Source organism: Oncorhynchus mykiss, chromosome 12, assembly GCF_057628025.1.
Source record: "Oncorhynchus mykiss isolate SJ-2025 chromosome 12, ASM5762802v1, whole genome shotgun sequence".
Taxonomy (NCBI): Eukaryota; Metazoa; Chordata; class Actinopteri; order Salmoniformes; family Salmonidae; genus Oncorhynchus; species Oncorhynchus mykiss.
Window position 1 is genome coordinate 75,209,508 of NC_143033.1, and position 21,387 is coordinate 75,230,894.

Genomic DNA, 21,387 nt, shown 5'->3' on the forward strand with positions numbered 1-21,387 from the left:
TCTTTTCAGTCTAATGAGGGGGGGGGGGGGGGGGGAATAGGCTTGTCGTGCCCTCTTCACGACTGTCTTGGTGTGTTTGGACCATGATAGTTTGTTGGTGATGTGCACACCAAGGAACTTGAAGCTCTCAACCTGCTCCTCTACAGCCCCGTCGATGAGAATGGTGGCGTGCTCGGTCCTCCTTTTCCTGCAGTCCACAATCATCTCGTTTGTCTTGATCACATTGAGGGAGAGGTTGTTATCCTGGCACCACACCTCCTCCCTATAGGCGGTCTCATCGTTGTCGGTGATCAGACCTACCACTGTTGTGTTGTCGGCAAACTTAATGATGGTGTTGGAGTCGTGGACAGGGAGTACACGAGGGGACATTCTTGATACACACAGAAAACAGTTGAGTGTGAAAAACTCAGCAGTGTTGCAGTTATTATCACAAATCGGTGAGCCTGGCACCTACTACCATACCCCATTCAAAGGCACTTAATTATTTGTCTTGCCCATTCACCTTCAATGGCACACATATACAATCCATATCTCAATTGTCTAAAGGCTTAAAAATCCTTCTTTAACCTGTCTCGTCCCCTTCATCTCCACTGACTGAAGTGGATTTAACAAGTGACATCAATAAGGGATCATAGCTTTCACCTGGATTCACCTAGTCAGTTTATGTTATGGAAAGAGCAGGTGTCCTTAATGTTTTGTATACTCATGAGGACTGGAGCCGACTTGACCACCATCTCCTAGTGGCTAGTAATGTGTAGTCTACGGTGTTGTAGGTCCATTGCTGCTTTACATTCAACCTCAGCTGTTACGTTCAAGGATATTTGACGGCTGTTTCTTGTAGACTAAATATAGAACATGGAAAAATCAATTGTGTTGATTGAGCACCACTGGGCCCTGGCCTTTTCACAGGTGTTTGTAGATGTTTTCATTTGAATTCTCATAACTGTGTTTTTCCTCGAGTTCAGGCTGTAGTTATATGAATCGCAAAGCATCGCATTTAGCAGGCTGCAGGAAAAGAACATTGACAGAATGCATCATCAAGCCTGTTTGTTGATTACAATGTCGTTCTCTCAACCCAGGCTCTGTCGGGTGGATAGGATTGCACTGGGGAAATGTTACATATGTTTGCTTCATTGAAAGTGATAAAAGCACCTCAAATAAATCACAAGGTCACTCCTATGCCTCCAACCCTTAACCTGTCTCAACACTGAACACATTGCCCCCACAGCATCAATTTAGTATTGATACCTGTATATGTTATGTATGAAACTTACAAAAAAAATAGGTGCCATTTGTCTTTCTCTGGGTGCCAACATATATACACTACCAGTCAAAAGTTTGGACACTTACTCATTCAAGGGGCTTTCTTTATTTTGACAATTGTCTACATTGTAGAATAATAGTGAAGACATCAAAACCATGAAATAACATATATGGACATATGTAGTAATCCAAAATATATTTTATATTTGAGATTCTTCAAAGTAGCCACCCTTTGCCTTGATGAGAGCTTTACACACTCTTGGCATTCTCTCAACCAGCTTCAAAAGAGCATTCAACCTGGAATGCATTTCAATTAACAGGTGTGCCTTGTTAATTTGTGGAATTTCTTTCCTTCTTAATGTGTTTGAGCCAATCAGTTGTGTTGTGACAAGGTAGGAGTGGTATACAGAAGATAGCTCTATTTGGTAAAGGACCAAGTCAATATTATTGCAAGAACAGGTCAAATAAGCCTATCATTGCTTTAAGACATGAAGGTCAGTCAATACGGAACATTTTAATAACTTTGAAAGTTTCTTCAAGTGCAGTCGCTAAAAACCATGACAGCCAGATGAAACTGTCTCTTATGAGGACCGCCACAGTATAGGAAGACCCAGAGTTACCTCCGCTGCAGAGGATAAGTTCATTAGAGTTACCAGCCACAGAAATTGCAGCCCAAATAAATGCGTCACAGAGTTCAAGTAACAGACACATCTCAACATCAACTGTTCAGAGGAGACTGAGTGAATCAAGCCTTCATGATTGAATTGCTGCAAAGAAAACACTATTTAAGGACACCAATAAGAAGAGACTTGCTTGGGCCAAGAAACACGAGCAATGGACATTAGACCGTTGGAAAGTCCAAATTGGAAATTTTTGGTTCCAACCGCCGTGTCTGTGAGACGCAGAGTAAGTGAACGGATGATCTCTGCATGTGTTGTATTTGGCGCACGTGACAAATAAACTTTGATTTGATTTGTGTGGTTCCCACTGTGAAGCATGGAGGAGGAGGTGTGATGGTGTGGGGGTGCTTTGTTGGTGACACTGTCAGTGATTTATTTAGAATTCAAGGCACACTTAACCAGCACAGCATTCTGCAGCGATATGCCATCCCATCTGGTTTGTGCTTCGTGGGATTATCATATGTTTTTCAACAGGCACATGACCCAAAACACATCTACAGGCTGTGTAAGGGCTATTTGACCAAATAGAATGAGGGAGGGCTGCATCAGATGACCTGGCCTCCCCAATCACTCGACCTCAACCCAAGTGAGATGGTTTATTATGAGGTGGACCGCAGATTGAAGAAAAAGCAGCCAACAAGTGCTCAGCATTTGTGGGAACTCCTTCAAGACTGTTGGAAAAGCATTCCTCATGAAGCTGCTGGAGAGAATGCCAAGAGTGTGCAAATCTGTCACCAAGGCAAAGGGTGGCTATTTGAAGAATCTCAAATAATAAAATATATTTTGATTTGTTTAACACTTTTTTGGTTACTACATGATTCCATATGTGTTATTTCATAGTTGTGATGTCTTCACTATTATTATTCAATGTAGAAAAATCTAAAAAGAAAGAAAAACCCTTGAATGAGTAGGTGTGTCAACTTTTGACTGGTACTGTATATATATAAAAAATCTACTCAGAAGACTGGTATCTGATAGTACCAACCTGGTCTCAGAGAATTTTGTATTATTCTGTATGTAAATCCAATACTCTCCATTTAGTGTCACGATTGTCGTAATGATTGGACCAAGGAGCAGCGTGCGTAGAGTTCCACATATTTGTAATATATAGAAATTCATCAAACAAAAACAATAAAGCACAACCGAAATGTGCCGCTACTGGTGTGCACAAAGGCAACTTACTGTAGACAAGATCCCACAAACACAATGGGGAAAATGGCTACCTAAATATGATCCCAAATCAGAGACAACGATAAACAGCTGCCTCTGATTGGGAACCATATCAGGCCACCATAGAAATACAATTCATCTAGATGACCCACCTAGTCACTATCATGCCCCAACCAACATAGAGAATAAACAGCTTTCTACGGTCAGTGAGTGACATTTAGTATGATATGTTATGCTTTGTATGGCATGTATTCCTTTTTCTAAAAGCTTTAATATTGCGTATAGATTGCTGCTTCCATCAATGTAATTGTCTGCATCATTTCCAATCCCCCATATATTTTTGGAGGTAAATATATATATATCTATATACATACATACATACACATACCCACATACACTGTATGTATATATATACAGTATGTGTATATATATATATATATATACATATATATATATATATATATATATATATATATATATATATATAAATACATCCATACATATACACATATATACATACATACACATCCATGTATACATATATACACATACACACTTTTTTCTTCCTTTGTTATTCCCCGCAAACCCTACCACCCCTCCCCCAATTGGAGTAAACTAATAAACAATAACACTTAGGCTTCTACTGCCGGCTTATACATAGTATACACATTTTACAGAGGCAATCTATTTGACAATAGTTATATTTTGTTTGTTTTTAGTCCTGGCGTTCCTCTATTTCTGATGTTCATCCAGTTTGATTTCTATTTGCCATATATTTGTAACTGTGCTATTTCACAAAAGTTCTGATCCTATATTCACTTTACAGACCCCGTATGTTTGTTGTTATTAGTCCCACCCTTCAGCTCCATTCAACCCCTCCCATCTATCTCTTAACACCATCCATCTTGGATTTCTATTTGCCATATATTTTTTCACTATGCTGTGATGCTTCACAAAAGTACTGAACCTTTCTATTCTCATAGTTTCTACAGATTGTAAATTAAAGATACATTTTTTTTTGCTAAAATAGTTATTACATTTTTGATCGATTGACTATGACTTTTCAAATTAGTTTTAGGTAAATGTTGCAATTCTTCAGCCATTCCTGGACCTGTGACCATAAGACGAGCCACATGCAGTATGGACAGTACCAAAATAAATTATCTAATGACTCTGCCTCCTCGCAGCAAAATCAGCAGAGCTGGGAAGATTGTATCCCTCATATATGGCATGTATTAATTTGTGGATATCCATCCCCGATTTTGTATGATATGTTATGAATTCCAATTAGTTTTATATGTTACGAATTTGCTAAACTTCCAGCTACGTGGCTAACGTTAGCTAGGCTAGGGGTTAGTGGTAAGGGTTAAGATTAGGAGTTAGGTAAAAAGGTTAAGGTTAGGGGAAGGGTTAGCTAACATGCTAAGAAGTTGCAAAGTACCTACAAAGTAGGTTGTTCATGATGAGATTCAAACTCGCAAACTCCGAGTTGCTAGACATTTGCGATATACACCCACTTATCCACCTCGACCAGCCTTAATAATAAGTAACCAACCGTCTGCTCTGACCATACCAAACGTAACATATCATACTATTTTGAGTGTCCCTGATTTATTATTAACTATGTTACATCTAGTCTATGAGACCAGGCTGATAGTTCTTGTTCCTCTCACCATTAGAGATAATATAGATCTGATAAGCTTTCACAAACTAAACCTTATCAGAGGTGTGATTGGCGTTTCTTCATATTCTCACCGTCCAGAGTGCAGTGGCACTACGGTGCTAAATGTCAGTCAGTAGAGATGAGAAGCAGTTTAAAGCTGATGCTGCACAGACCTACTCTACTCTTTTTAAATGACTCGTATAGATAAAATGATTGTGCAGGGGAGTTCATGGCCATGGGAGGGAAAAGCACCAGGGATCCCCTTGATGATGGAAATTGTGACATTTGGCATATGCAAATGTGCAGATTTTTGCTGCAGAACAGCATTCATGAGACAGTAGGAAACATATTTACAACAAAAAGTATTTTTTTGTGTGAGACATATTGCATGTGGCTTGAAAAATAACAGCCCTACAGCGACGGATCTCATCATTTCAATTCTCGCTTGAGGTATTTTGCAATAAGTTCACCTATACAGTAGCCTTCACAGAGTATGAAATTCTTATAATATGGTTTTTTTTTTCAAATAAATGCAATTTTGAGGAAGAATGACCTTACTGAACAGTATATGTGTGAGAGATAGTATATTACCAGCACAAACATATGAGACAAACAATAAATAGGAAGCCTGTATGTGATTCAAGGCCACAGGTGAAGGGAGCATGAAGGTCAGCAGTGGAAATCTATTCCCAGTCTATGTCAGTCATCGTTCTCTGATGTCATGAGCATGTCTTCCAGGGGGGGTTCTCAGTCCTCTAGTCTCACTAGCAGTGGAAGATTTAACTGTCCCCACTGGGGGCTTTAATGATAGGGCCTGGATGTACAGAATAAAGAAAAACAAATAAAACCTCCCCTGTCTCTATAATTTAGAGGGTTAAGGTTTTAAACACTGCCATACTGGTTTCTTACTATTCTCTATTTTGTGTCATATTGCACAAAATGCCACAGTGAATCTTGATCTCAATCGCCTCAACAGTACCATGGGAACAATAGGCAATGTTCCATAGTTTTACCACAGCATTCTTTCTGGACAGGCATCTGTCCCTTGTGACACGTGTCAAAGAAAGCAGCTTGGCACAGAGGACCCTCACCTCTTTCATACGTCCTCAACATCCGTCAAAGCAAAGTGTCAAACACAGGTTCAAAGTGGTCATTAAAAACCATACTCACAGTCTTCATATTTTCTCCTCAGTTCTAAGGCTCAGTTAGAGGAGCTAAATAGAATGAGTGCATGGACTTGAAGTCGACCCCTTGGATCATCCTCAGATGAGAAGTTAGCATGTTGCTTTTTGCTAAAGTAGGGCTCCCGAGGGCAGTACATCACCACTGTTGATACTGGAGAGATTAAATCAACGCCAGTCAATTGATCTAGCTATCCAGGCGTTCACATTGATGTGTTCAACTGTGATAACATTTTGAAGTCTTTCCAAATGTGCCACCCTCGCTCGTGATTGACAAAGACACATCAAAAGCCAGTTTGTCTCACATTGAAATCTAGTTGCCATGGACACTGACATTGTTTGAAATCAAAAGGAAACAGTGTCAATATTAGCTCCAGTTTGAAATTCTGATAAAAAAATTGTAATAGGTAAAAATCATTAAAACATGAAAGACCAATAGATTTAATAGTTCTAATCCTGCTCCGGATGTGCATAATCAATATCATATTTTAGTGACCCTTGCATTGGTGAGCATATTATAACTATTGATGGTTTGACCTTATGGACTCAGGAAAGATTGCTCTTCATATTATCTACAATTCAGTCTATACACAATTGTGTAAGTTCTTAGATGCCTTCTTCGAAGATTGACAGAGAGCAGCATACCACCATGTGTTTGTCACACCGTGATCTGTTTCACCTGTCTTTGTGCTTGTCTCCACCCCCCTCCAGGTATCGCCCATCTTCCTCGTTATCCACAGTATATTCAGTGTTCTCTGTTTGTCTGTTGCCAGGTCGTCTCCTCTTGTCAGGTCTTACCAGTGTGTTTTCCTGTCTCGCTGCTTTCTCACGGTCTGTTTCTCCGGATCTGACAATTCTGCCTGCCCTGACCCCGAGCCTGCCGTGATGTTCTGTACCTGCCTGACTCTGACACGTTTATGAACCTCTGCCTGTCCTGAGCCTGCCTGCTGTTCTTTACCATATTGTCTCTGCCCTGGATTACGGACGTCTGCCTGCCTTTGACCTGTCTTTTGCATGCCCCCTGTTTGGGTCAGTACATCTGTAACTCTAGCTGTCTGCATCTGGGTCTTATCCTGAGTTCTGATAGTGTTGTATTGTGTTAAAAAACGACAGAGATTTGAGCCTTTACCTTAGCAGCAGACAACATGGCTATTGGCTATTGAAATACTGACTACAAGTTCTAAGAGAATATGTTCATAGTAGTGGTATGTATTTTAGTGAAATTCCACCAAATAATTTCAAGATTGGCCCGTTTGAATCACTTTACCATTCAGTCTCTAGAGCTGGTACTCAAGCATAGGGAGGGTTGTGTTTTTTATGTTGGGCACAGGGGCGGGTAGTGTGTTTCTTCCCTGGTTTACATTCACTCTTTTGCAGGTTTTACTATATATTTTCTGCCATCCTAGACACATTTCCTCATCTGCTTATATAACAGGTTAATATTTAAGTCATAATGCCCTCAAAGACAGTGTTTGGAGGATATATTGGCACGGTTTGCTGTCCCTCCACTTTGTCTCGGGCCTAACACCCGTGCCAATATATCCTCCAAACACCGGTTTTGAGGGCATTATCACTTTTATACAACGGGTTACCAACATATTCAAATAATATTTTCATACAAATATATTTCTTAATTAGTTTAATTATTCTATTTAATCCTTCCACCAGATATAGTCCCGACATAAATCTAGGGTTGCTACCCAAGCCGGCTGGTCGTTTGTTCTATCGGTTCAGTTGCCAGAGACGTGACACTGTCATTCAGTCTTTTTGTTCTGTATCTATGGACGCGACCCAGTCGTTCTTTCTAAATGTTCCATTGCCATACTGGCTGGCATTGTTCTTATCCCTTGCTTGATAGCTAGCCAACTATAGCTAATTTACAGTCATGTCAAACAGTGCAGCCAGAATAACAACAGTAGCTGCATTTGCATTTGTTTAAACTGTTTTCTTGTGACATTTATTTGGATATATTCATAACAATGAGCTAATGAGGCACGATTTCGCCTGGCATAGAAAATGTTCCTCGCTCATCAGGACACTGCTGTTCAGAGGAGCTAGCCAACAACACAGCTAACAATTTTACTTCAAACTGAAGCTGGAAAAATTGCAAACTACCTGCACTTCGTTTTGTTATACCTTTCTTCAATTGTCATTCCTTTGTATATATCAATAAAAATTATGCCAGCTGATTCATGATTTCGACTGGCTGGGAATCGCTGTCTGCCTGTCTGTCTCATCCTGACTCCCGACCCCTACACCTTCTTTACTATGGGACAGCTGGAGAACAAAGTTTAATATGGAAAAAATGTTGCAAATGTTGGAGAGACAGCAAGGTTTATACAAATCTCCGCTGTTGAAAACTAAATGTTGATCTAAAAGACATGTAAGATAATGTCTAGATGCTTTTTTTAGTGGAAATCAAGTTTATAAATTGCCTGGTTGGGCTGATGAGACACTGGATAGCACACTGAGATGGAACAGAGTAAATAGTCATTTTAACGTCATAGATTTAGCTGGTGGAATAGACACCAGCTGGAATGCTTTTTTAACCAATCAGCATTCAGGATTAGACCCATCCGTTGTATAAAGTCTACCAGACTGTCTATCCTGTACTCCATTCATAGTGACAATAGTGGTAGGTGGATCGTTTGTCCAGATCTGTATTAGGCTAACTAGCAATCACACCACACATAAAAGCATTCAAAGCTTCATCAATTTTCCATATGAATCCACAAGAACAAATAGCTACAGCTGATAGGCAGCGGAGAAACCAGGTGCATAATTGCGCATGAAAGGACAGTGAAGACATGACACATGCAGCTCAAAAAGCTTTCCTATTGATCTAGTTCAGGGACATTTCTAGTATCCTACCTATAGTAGTCTACAACACCACAATACAATGAATAATTGCATTATTATACTCTAGGCTGCAGGGGAAATGTAATTGAATAACAGCGGAAAAGCCCTGTAATTTCAATGTTTCATTTAATTTGTATTTAAAAAATAAATAATATTCAACTTTATTTAACTAGGCAAGTCAGTTAAGAACAAATTCTTATTTACAATGATGGCCTACCCTGGCCAAACCCAGACGACGCTGGGCCAATTCTGCGCCGCCCTATGGGATCGGTGGATCAGTTGTGGGTCTTCTCTCTACAGTTTATAAGGTCTAGAAAGGAACAGTAGCAAGCCAGTATGGGTGTATTTTGACTTCTGTTTTATATTCTATTTTACTAAGCTGCGCTGTCTGTTGCAGATCATCATTCTCCCAAGTCCTATAATAGTGTGGCCACATACGCTCCTGGCAGTCCCAGTTATTCAGGAAAGCTTAACACATGCTCTGCCTCCTCTCCAACCTCAATATTTGTAACTGAACTATTAAAACGTATTACTTTTTATATGTGGCAGAAACACAACTAGTCATAATGTTTGAATTGGACTAAGCTACTTCAAGATTCTCTTGTAGGTATGCTCACGTTCATCCAAAATATAATTTCAGCTCCTCAAAATGGCTTGACATTAACTAGGTTTCCATCCAAACTTTTTATGCGAGGAAAGTACATGTTGTATGACAAATGTCATGGGAAAGCATACCATTTCTTATGTTACAGATGAAATAATTATGAACTTCACAGGGCGGTGAAAGTGCACAATGATGAGCTTGATGCGCCTTTCAATAATTCTTATTCTGGTGTCATAATGATCGATGCTTGGCTGCAGTTTGACAAACAAAAATAATATTGCACTTTTGTCCATAATAATCTGATCATGTAGCCTATACCCGCACTGTGTCTGTGAGCTGTTGTCTAGAGCACACATGCCAATACCAGAGTGGACACGTTCACTATACGTACGCAATATTTTTGGAGACAAAACCAGTAGACCTAGAGTTGTAAATGCAATGGAAATCCATTTAACTTGTATTTTTTTATTCGGTACATGAGAATTTAACCACAAAATGTATTTTTATGTGCACTACGTATTTATGCACATCATTTTATCTGCAACAAATTAAATTAGATGGAAACACAACTCTGATGGGACAACACAATTTCACACTCACGTGCACATATGTTAGGGAATGGGGATACATTATCATTATGGGAAATGAAATAACCAATAAGTGTGGGGAAACAGAAGACCCGCAAAAAACTCTGTTTGGTTTAAATTCCCCTGGTGCAACTGAATGGCATTTGCAACTATAACGAGTCTGTACTGTGATCAATTATGCCACATCAATGCAGTGTAACAGGTTAATGTAAAATAATGAATTATGTTGACTTACACTTATGGCACTTCCAATGATTAGTATGGTCAGGTCAATCATGTTATATACTTAGGCTCTTGTAACAAGGCATATGCCAGCATTGTAGACCTACTGCCTCGGCCTAGAGGCCTACTTAGCTTTCATGGCAACGGCTGTTAGAGCTCAGTTTGCCATGTATGAGCCCTGGTTAGCGTCCTCGTTGCAGCTTTCACTTTCTTCCGCTACATTGATGGCAGCGTTGGGATTACGATCAGCTCACACCTATTTATGTGATCTAGTGGTGGGAGGTATTCTGTTCTTCAACATTGTGTTGGGTGTAATTACATTGATATATTTAGTGAACAATGGATAAGCAACAATTGGCGTGACGGAGAGAAGTAGTCACCACAGGTATCATCAAGCCTTACATCAAAGTTGCCTGAAGCTGAATGGAAAGTGCAATGCCCTCACCAGTTATTCAGAAGTTAATCCTCTGTATGTCCAATTTACATAAGGTAAAAACAAACACATTCTACACCTTTACAAATAACCTGTTTAAAGTGTTATTACAAACATGTTATTTTGTTACTAAAGCTTATACATCTAATAACCTGACAAGGATCCACATCATATGGGTAGACAGATGATGTAAGTGCGTTCTGCAGCAAAACACAACTATCCTTTTTTTAGGATGCAAACCAACAATATGAATCCTGTTCTGATCTAATGAGATGGATGTAGGATTTTTTACGGCCTAGAATCGAGGCCTTTCCCAGTCATGAAGGATGAAGCTAGGCCTCTCTTGGTTCTCATTGGCAAAGACTGAACTCAAATTAGGGGTAATATGTCAGACTCTCCTATACCGTTTTGCCCAACATGTTATACCCCAGAGGTTGCAAATATACCATTTTTAAGGTGATAGAACTTGTATCATTATTATAGGGCTGCAAAACCCAAACTGAGCATTTCTCACTTGAAATGGCTGCTGACATTTCAGACTCTCCTATACCACATTTCCAAACATCTTATAGGTTGTGAATAAACCCTTTTTAAGCTGATACAACTTGCATCACTATTATAGGGCTGTGAAACCTATTGCCGAATGGTTTCATTTATTTATGGAGAGCAATTTCCGTTTTATAACAGGTAGTTTCCATTTATTTACAGTAGAATGTTGACTCATTATTGCTTTCTTCAGTGGAAATACAGAATATGTACAAAAATACCAAATATACCAAAAGCTAAATCAGGTAGAGATTTTGGGCTATTTAACCATGTAATCATTACTGAAACATGCAAACTACAAACACTTAACCAGTTAAAGATAATGAATACATGACAACTAGATACAAATATTTTAAGAAAAATTCTGAATACAAACGTCAAGAGTTGGCTACAACATAAGTTTAAAAAAAGAGTGTGTGTATATGTGTGTTGCTCTCTAAGTGTACAATGGTGTGTATTATATAATTATATCATTTCCCAACATAACATTGTATCCATATTCCCCAGTCAAATATCTTCATCGATACCACAAAAAAAGGAAAAAAATCTGTATTTTTTTTCTCCAATCTGGCAACCCTCATAAAATTCGACATTTGGAAGGTATTCAAGACCCCTTGAATTTTTTCACATTTTGTTACGTTACAACCTTATTCTAAAATGAAATGAATTGTTCTTTTTCCTAATCAATCTACACACAATACCCCACAATCACAAAGCAAAAACTGTTTTTTAGAAATGTTTGTCAATTTATTAAATAAAAAATGGAAATATCACATTTACATAAATATTCAGACCCTTTACTCGGTACTTTGTTGAAGCACCTTTGGCAGCGATTACAGCCTCGAGTCTTCTTGTGTATGACGCTACAAGCTTGGCACACCTGCATTTGAGGAGTTTATCCCATTCTTCTCTGCAGATCCTCTCAAGCTATGTCAGCTTGGATGGGGAGCGTTGCTGCACAGCTATTTTCAGGTCCCTCCAGAGATGTTTGATCGGGTTCAAGTCCGGGCTCTGGCTGGGCCACTCCTGCGCTGTCTTGGCTGTGTGCTTAGGGTCGTTGTCCTATTGGAAGGTGAAGCTTCACCCCAGTCTGAGGTGCTGAGCGCTCGGGAGCAGGGTTTCATCAAGGATCTCTCTGTACTTTGTTCCATTCATCTTTGCCTCGATCAAAGTCTCTCAGTCCCTGCCGCTGAAAATGCTACCACCACCATGCTTCACCGTAGGAATGGTGCCAGGTTTCTTCCAGATGTGACACTTGACATTTAGGCCTAAGAGTTCAATCTTGGTTTCATCAGACCAGAGAATCTTGTTTTTCATGGTCTGAGAGTCTTTAGGTGCCTTTTGGCAAAGTACAAGCAGGCTGTCATCTGCCATTTACTGAGGTTTGGCTTCTGTCTGGAAGGTTCTTTCATCTCCACAGAGGAACTCTAGAGCTCTGAGTGATCATCAGGTTCCTGGTCACCTCCCTGACCAAGGCCCTTCTCCCCCGATTGCTCAGTTTGGCTGGGCGGCCAGCTCTAGGAAGAATCTTGGTGGTGATGGAGGACACTGTGTTCTTGGGGACCTTCAATGCTGCAGAAATGTTTTGGTACCCTTCCCCAGATCTGTGCCTTTACACAATCCTGTCTCCGAGCTCTACGGACAATTCCTTCGACCTCATGGCTTGGTTTTTGCTCTGACCTTCACTGTCAACTGTTGGATCTTATATAGACAGGTGTGTGCCTTTCCAAATCATGTCCAAACAATTACATTTACCACAGGTGGACTCCAATCAAGTTGTAGAAACATCTCAAGGATGATCAATGGAAACAGGATAAACCTGAGCTCAAAATCGAGACTCATAGCTAAGGGGCTGAACACTTATTGTGAAGAAGGTCTTTTGGTTTTAGATTTTTTATAAATTTGTAAACATTTCTAAAAACCTGTTTTCACTTTGTTATTATGGGGTATTGTGTGCAGACACTGTATAGGCACTGTATATATATAAATGCACTGTATAGCTAAAAGGCACTGTATATATATAAATAACAGTGGGAAGCAAAAAAGGTAGTGTAGAACATCATTGCCCATCATGCATTACTCTAATAACTTTCAAAACATTGTTCCGAGGTTTGCCTCCCCAAAATGTATTTTCCTCTGAATGAAGTCGCATAAAAATTTGTCTTTTCACACAAATTAAGACACAAAAATGCACGAAATCTGCTGAAATACTTTTTGTACATATTTCACGAATTGAGTGTGAGATTGTGTTGGATGGGAAAAAATATTGTTTTTATGCAAATGTTTGAACATCTTTTGCCAATTGGATGGAAACCTAGCTGTAAACACCATAAAGACTCTGGCAAGTGCTCTAATCCAGTGTCACTTTGATTATGCCTGCACATCAAGGTTCAACAGCAGCCCCAAACATCTAAAGAACAAGCTACAGACCAGCAAAAACAAGCTTGTAAGAATTGTGCTTGAACTACCCTCTCATACTCATCTGGAGGTTAATAATTTTAAGCAGCTAGGATGGCTATCTGTGGAAAAGAATTGTAGTATTAATTCAACTTGATCTGGTCCACGGAATTATCACAGATTCAGCCCCCAGGTACCTATCCAACTATTTGTTATTTTCTAGAGCTGTCCACCAGAAAAATACCAGAGCCAGAGAGTAATATTAACTGTTTTAAATATAACAGTCTACCTGGTAAGAACAATTAAGCAATAAGGCACGAGGGGGTGTGGTATATGGCCAATATACCACGACTAAGAGCTGTTCTTAGCGCCCGAAGTCGGTATGCTTTGTTAATTGGCTGTGTGGTGCATTGGCACAGAAACCTGTTAATGGAAAATTTGTTGCATATATTTTATATAACTATAAGTATGGCATCAAAATGTAGAAAATCGGATTTCTCCCTAGCTTATCATGGTCTGCAGCCGGCTCTGGTTGTAGTGTAGGCCTAGTGAAACAAGCAGGGAGAGCAAGCTCGTCCGTGGTGGTCTGCGAACCCTCAACCTTCTGGCCCGTAGCCCTGCGTGGCATCGACTATGTCACAAAAACATGCCAGTATGGCAAAGTTGATGTTTATCCATGTTTATAAACACAGGGTTGCTACAGTTGCTATTATTTGTGGTCACAAACATAATTTCTTATCAATTCTATGAGGGTGGACGGTGTGCATTTTTATTTTTACAGTTCAATGGCAGGGTCAGGTGAAAATATGTATAACCTTGGGGAGGGGGGTGCTTATTTTTATGACCCTCACCCAGTGAATTTAGAACTGACCCTTCAAATTAATTTTCTTTTGTTGGAGAATACCATGTCCTGTGAGGGCTTGTCTTGTCTCATGTAGTTATCCATGTGTATTGTGACCGGTAGATTAGAGATAGATTCCCCGGGATCCTCTTAGGGACACACATTACAGGGCAGCGTATCACCTGGAGGGAGTCATGCTAAGGTTGAATCCATGCCAGTCACTGGACTTACCTCTGCTATCTGGGTTAATGTCTCCGATAAGTAAAAGCATCTCTGGGATCCTCCAGCAGCATCAGTCCAGTCCTCATGGATCCTTCTTCTGGTCCTCTGGGGAAACACACAGATAATCAAAGGGTAAATCAAACAGCTCCTTTTTTGCTCTCCGCACAGGAAAACATATGGCAGAGTGCAATGTGTGAATGAATCTCTTCATAACTTTTGAGTGGTTTTAAAACATTTCTGTCCAAACAAAGATAGAAATCCATGTAGAAATCCATATTTTAGTATCTAGCCAGCTCACACTGCTGTTTTGGTTCAGAACAGGGTCGTTGGTTTTCGTAGTGTTCATAAAGGAGTGGTTCCCAACTCCGGTCCTCCAGTACCCCCAACAAGTAGAATGAGGTGTGTTTGTCTGGGGCTTCAACAGAAATGTATACTGTTGGGTGTACTTCAGCACCAGTGTTACAACCCCCTGTCATAAAGGATTGATTAGGGGAATTCATCTTAGGTGGGTGACCCTTATTACCTATAATGACCTATCATTGCCGGGGCTCTCTGCAATAGCAATTCATGAGCACGTCCAATAGCACAACCCTTTTTTTTAAGGACTGATTTGATTTGATTCACTCTATAAACCTCAATTAACAGGAACAAGCTAATGAAATCCTGTATACCATATTCTGGCCATGCAATTTCCTGTGATCAGCAAACTGCTCGTACTAATTAAACAAAACTCAATTTGCTTTCCTCCCTCTAAATGGCTTCCCGTATAAACCCAATGACTATTTTCCATACTCACTGCCCAGGGGGAACATTGGTGCTCTCTCTGTTCATATTACAGAAAGGCAAGACAATGATGAGAAACGGATGCTTTGTACCCAGTATATGTCATTTGTTAGCTAAATAGAATATGATGTATAGCCCTGCTGTTGCCTTTACTCATGTTGGTATGATCTTGTTTATGAAGTCTCTATGCAACACTGCAGTAATGAAAAGTTCCTATATAGAGACACCTACATACATATTAACTCAAGCTTCAGATGAGTGCGCTATCAGTATTCATATTAGTACTCTTGTTGAAATGAAATGATTCTCTAGTCCCCTCTCCTGTGATCCACTGTTTGTGTGACATGCAGTATCTTGGGAAAAACACAGACAGAAATGCAATGTTGAACAGTAGCTAATGGAAATCTGAAACACTGCTAGAATTTCAATAAATCTGAGGACGATAGATAACACCATTCAATTAGTTGGTAAGGATGCAATTTGCATTCTGTTGAAAGAGGTGATAGTTTGAGTGCCCCGAGGCAGCTGCCATATAACGCAGGCGGGCCTATGAAGAAAAAAAAAACGGCGGAAACAACAACAAAAAGAAGAGTTTGGGGAGTCTTGGGCGCTATTCTTTTAATTACTCATCATAATGACTCCATTTAGCTGTTCAATTACCCATTTCATGGCATTGAACAGGCCTGGGAAGCCCTGTGTCCTTGGCAGGATTGATCCTGCAGCTGCCCCAGCTAGCTACCCCAGCTAGCTGCCCCAGCTAGCTGCCCCAGCTAGCTACCCCAGCTAGCTGCCCCAGCTAGCTACCCCAGCTAGCCTACACGGCAGAACTGAAAACCCTTCCCTCGACTCAGACCCCTGGGAGAATACAAGGGTCTCTCAAATATTAACATGAAAAACATCACGTCTACATTGGTTTTCACTGTTATTAAGCACAACCATAACTCAATACATAATTTTCCAGAGGAAAAAAACTGTAAACAGAGAAAAAATTATAAACGGATGAGAAGCATAAAAACCCCAGGGGGATTTCAAATGTAAGTAAATGTTGTTTCCTGCACATATGTGTAAAAAATCAATGAAGTAACTAAATGAAGGAAACAAAATAACAAGTAAACAGGAATCACATCACATCTCCTATTAGAGCAGAATCATCCCCTCCCCCCATGTTATCTCAGAGACTGATGCGCTTCTCTACTCAGACAGTACATGTAGTTTTGACAGGATTCTGACCTATTTGTGATGTAAGTGTTTCTGAGGTGGGGCGGGGGTTGGGGGTGGGGGGTGGGGGGTGGGCAGGGGGGAGCAGGAGCCCAGGAGGAGGTGCAGGCCCCATATGGCCTTGGGGAGCGAGAGAGCAGGAGTATATGGCACATCCCCGGCACACTGACCCTGAGCACTGGAAGGCTGGGCATCAACTCAGTCTGATCTGACTGACCTGACTGACTCTGCTCAGCTGCTGACGAGTGCAGAGGGGCACACAGGGGTATGTGGACCAAAATAGCCCTGCTGTGGTCCACTTCAGTTTGAAGCAATTGCTCACAAATCACTGGCATGCACTTTCCTCCAAGATAGCGTTCCAAAAAAGAAGCTATGTTGCACTGGAAATGGATTCCCTTTGTGTCTGAAATAATATACTAATGTATTCGTTATTGAGGACACCCTGGATACCATGTTTTCAATTTGTGATAATGATAGCAATATTACAGGACATTGCTACACGCGATTAGTGAGGTCCTTAGGTATTACTGTCTCAAGTTAATGATGTTCCCCATGAGTGTGGGGTTGAATTTCCTAGACCGTTAATAAATTATTGCTATGAAGTTACTGCACGTAGAACATTCTGTCTGCCAAGATACACAGATTGCATTACAATCTGTTCAATGTCAAATATCACACAAATCATAAAGGGAACCACAGGAAGTAACGGTAATGTCGTGGCATTGGTTATCCGTGGTAGTGGAATTAAGTTAAGGCCCGGGATTCAAGACACACAGATTACACGCATCACATCGATTTCATATCTTGGATGGAATGTCAACAATATGGATTCCCAATACATTGTTTTGTCTGGCTCGGTTGGTCTTGTACTGGATTCACTGTGGAAGATGTGTAGTAGAAAGATGTTGCCAGTTAGTTGTGAGATAACCATCTGTCCATTCCACTCCCTCGGTCTGTCGACAAATAAATACAATTAATTCTGTACCAAAGAACATGACAAGGCTGAACAATAGAAAATAAAACTGGGGCTGTTAATGTGGAAATCCAACATTTCCCAATTACACATTACACAAAGCAGTGCATCACAAACTAGTGATGGTAATTACATTGTTAACTTAGTATTGCATTGCAACCCTTCTCTGAGGGACCTCAATGTGCTTGGTTCCGGCTGAGACTTTAACGACTGTGCAAAGAAAACAACAGAGACGGGATGAGAGATTTCAGAATGGAACGGATGGATTCATCTGAAAACAAAAAGGGCACTGGAATTCCCCAAGAATTCAATGAATAATAAAAGAAACCCTGGCCAATTCATTTAAAGATCATTTTGAACAGAAAGAAAATATGGGTTAGTATGTGTATCTTTGCTCGGAAAATATCCTATATTTAATCATGTGTGATATGTGTGATCTGCAGAAAATACAAATACAAAAATGAGATAAAAACTATAACCTTCCAGGTATGAAAAAATGCCATAGGCTCACAAAAGCTTTGTAGAGGAAGAAAGTGAATTGCTAAGTGCTTTGGCTTTTTGTACAAGAGCATAATTCCAATGGAATATTCCCAAAAGGAGTTGGAGACAGATGCAGCTCTACACAGCACAGTAACATACAGTGAAACCATAAGAATGATGTAAGGTTTTACTGCATTTTTAGGACCTAGTCACATCAGCATTTCGCTGCACCTGCTATAGCACCTGCTAAACTGTGTACGCGACCAATAAACTTTGATTTGATTTGAGGTGTCTTAAAAGAAAGACGGCCATAAGAGAGGGCTGAGGGCTTTGCCTCTAGCGGCTGGCCGTCTTGGAGGTCATTTTAAGAGGAGAAGTATGCTGTCGTGCATTCATGAGTATCCCTATAATTCTTCTCTGTGATGGGCTGAGTTGCATACACTGGGATTATGCATAGACAATCATCGCGGGGACACCCTAAGACAAAGAACAGCCTCCACATGACGGAAACAGAAGCCCCGTTTACACCTGGTTCTACGAGTCCTTTGTCCTGATCTTGTGGACATTGTGATTGTGCACACATTTTTTTTAAACAGGTGTAGATGATTAAAAGACGCATTGGGATCTGATTGTGATCAGATCTTCCTGACTACCTCCGGAGGGATCCATTGTATCTGGATATCAATCAAGTGTAAACAGATCTGGATAGTCAAACCATTTAAATCATCATTATACTGGTTTCTAAAATGGAAATATTTAGACCACAGAATTAATCATCAGTTGGATTGAAAAGGGAATATATCTGTGGTGGTGCAAAGCAACCAACCTTTCTAAATGCAGTGCAACCAAGCTAATTTAAAAACAATGGATTCAGGCGGTTAAGTTAAGTTTGGGGGGAAAAGACTGATTCCAGGAAGACCATATGGATTGTTTTCCCAGGAAACTATTGATTTCTCACTTTGTTGGGCTATGCACAAGATCCAGTAGGAAAAGAGACCCTGTTTTTTGTAAACTTGATTTCACATCTGAGTGAGTCAGTCTCTCCGTTAGTTAGACCTGGAGGCATGGAGGTGAGGAGCCACACTGTTAGTTCCCCATAGGGAGACTGAGAGACTGGACTTTTCTGATGGACCCGCAAACAGTAAGCCACTCGGAAAACAAAACACACCGGAATCCTTGAAATGAACATGCCAAAAATAGATTATACAGTATTATTGTCTACCATCAGGCAATGTAAATATTCTCTGTCTCTTCCAAACACATTTCAAACAAAATGGGTTCCCAGATACTTTTACTACAAGTTTACTGTTTCAATATTGAAGGTATATGGCGTTATTGTACACACATGTGTACTTGGAATGTTAAGATGAGTTGTTATACTGAAAGAAATGTGAGACCAACACAAAACGTGTGAGACACATTTCTTTAGTCCATGGGGAGCTGGAATCTTCAGGCGATCTCATTGAACCAACCACCAAAATGCTAGTAAGCTAAGAAACGAATCATAACAACATGCTTATTAACGCACGGCCTTAGTTAAAGGAAGGATCTCAGGACACAATGGAGAAGCACTGTTCAAAGTTTTTTATTTGATATTTTTGCCAGAAATGTTTGTCAGCTTGACTAACTCATTTTTCAGCTTAATGCTCATGACCAGCTGTAATAGTGAGGTTGACTGACTACTCTAGAAAGGGTTGCATGAATTGAGAGCAGCAGCAAATGTTGGCATCATGCACACTATGTCTTAATTGGACTCTGGAGGTTAAGTGGCGCATTTGTGTAATGTGTACTGTACTGTAACGCCTACATGTTTGCTAATGTTAACCCTCTGACAAGCGCTACAATTACAAGGTGAGACTCTTCAAGTACACTGTCTTACAATAACATCCCATCATCACTTGATGGCTTTCGCCTTTTACGACCTGCCAGTTGAAATGCTAACGTTCATATAACATTCATGAGCCATCTAAAAATGTCACCACGTCATGAATACATCAAGATGACATTGTCACTACTGTATGGACCACCCCCCCCCCCACTGTCCTATTAGAAGCTCGACATGTCCAAATATGATGTCTGCTCACTATTCCATTATGGAGAGTTAATGCTTCAACCTGTCAATGTAACAAATGTCGCGCTCAGTGTTACAACACCTTAAAGCTGTACACTTGACTCTTGCCCTGTAAAAGAGGACTATGCAGATCTGTGCAAGGCTGGATTTCCACATCTTTTGTTACATCGACTTTCAAATGGGAGTATAGGGACTGGTGGTTGTGAACATGGCTGTTCTGCTCTAACATAAAAAAGGACTGAATGGGACACTGAGGAATGCTAGGGGAAGCTATTAAATGACATGCACTCAGGGGGTTTCTTTGTACTTCGCCGGGGGAATTATTCATTTAGTAGCTGATCTTTGCCTCTTTGGGAAGGCTTTGTGTCAAATAGTAATGTGCTCCTGCACATGCCCTCATACACACAGATGTGACAAAGATATTAATGTACTCCCTTGCCTGTTTTTGCTCTCAAGAATCATTCACCAAGAGCATCTTCATTGAGATTTCTAAAAAGGCCATAATGACCTTTATACTTAATCAAAGCAGGATCTCTGAAGTGGCACAGGCAATAATGTGTTATTATGCTGGATATGTAGGGTGGAAAGATTAGCATGACAGTATAACAGGCTCACTGCATGTGTTTTTTACTCTGGGGCTATTATTGCTTTGAGCAGCTCTTCTCCGGGGCCTCAAAAGCTACGGAGAGTTGCATGGAAATCCAGTGTATGATGGCAATCTAGGATTGCTTCTGAGGCACAAAAAGGAAAGTGTGGGAACCCTTAAGACACTAATGGATAGAGGTTATTTTCAGGAATAGAAAGGATTCTTCCAACATTGTGTGCTTTCAACACAACAAAGATGAAGCTACACGAAGACACCAAGTGACTGATGGATTGGGTATTGTTCAAACATGAACGGCACACTATAAGGTAACACTTTATTTTGATAGATCAGTAACATTTCAGCTAACTATCTACGAACCCTGACCCTAGTTCTAACAATAACCGTGACCCTTATCCTAACCCTCAACGTAACCCTTACCCCAACACTAACCTTAATCCGTATCCTAACCCTGATTCTAAACCTAACCCTAAACGTAACCCCAACACTAACCTTAATCCGTATCCTAACCCTGATTCTAAACCTAACCCTAAACGTAAACGTAACCCCAACACTAACCTTAATCCGTATCCTAACCCTGATTCTAAACC

General features: G+C 40.3%; 1 protein-coding gene across 2 annotated transcripts in view; it reads right to left on the reverse strand.

Moving 5' to 3' along the window:
* LOC110538235 (protein ELFN1) overlaps nucleotides 1-21,387 on the reverse strand; it is an 84,543-nt gene that overhangs the window by 24,472 nt on the left and 38,684 nt on the right. For both annotated transcript variants that reach the window (XM_021624929.3, XM_021624930.3), the window contains exon 2: nucleotides 14,678-14,773. The gene's annotated coding sequence lies outside the window, so the exon portion shown is untranslated. The remainder of the gene's footprint in view (nucleotides 1-14,677; nucleotides 14,774-21,387) is intronic.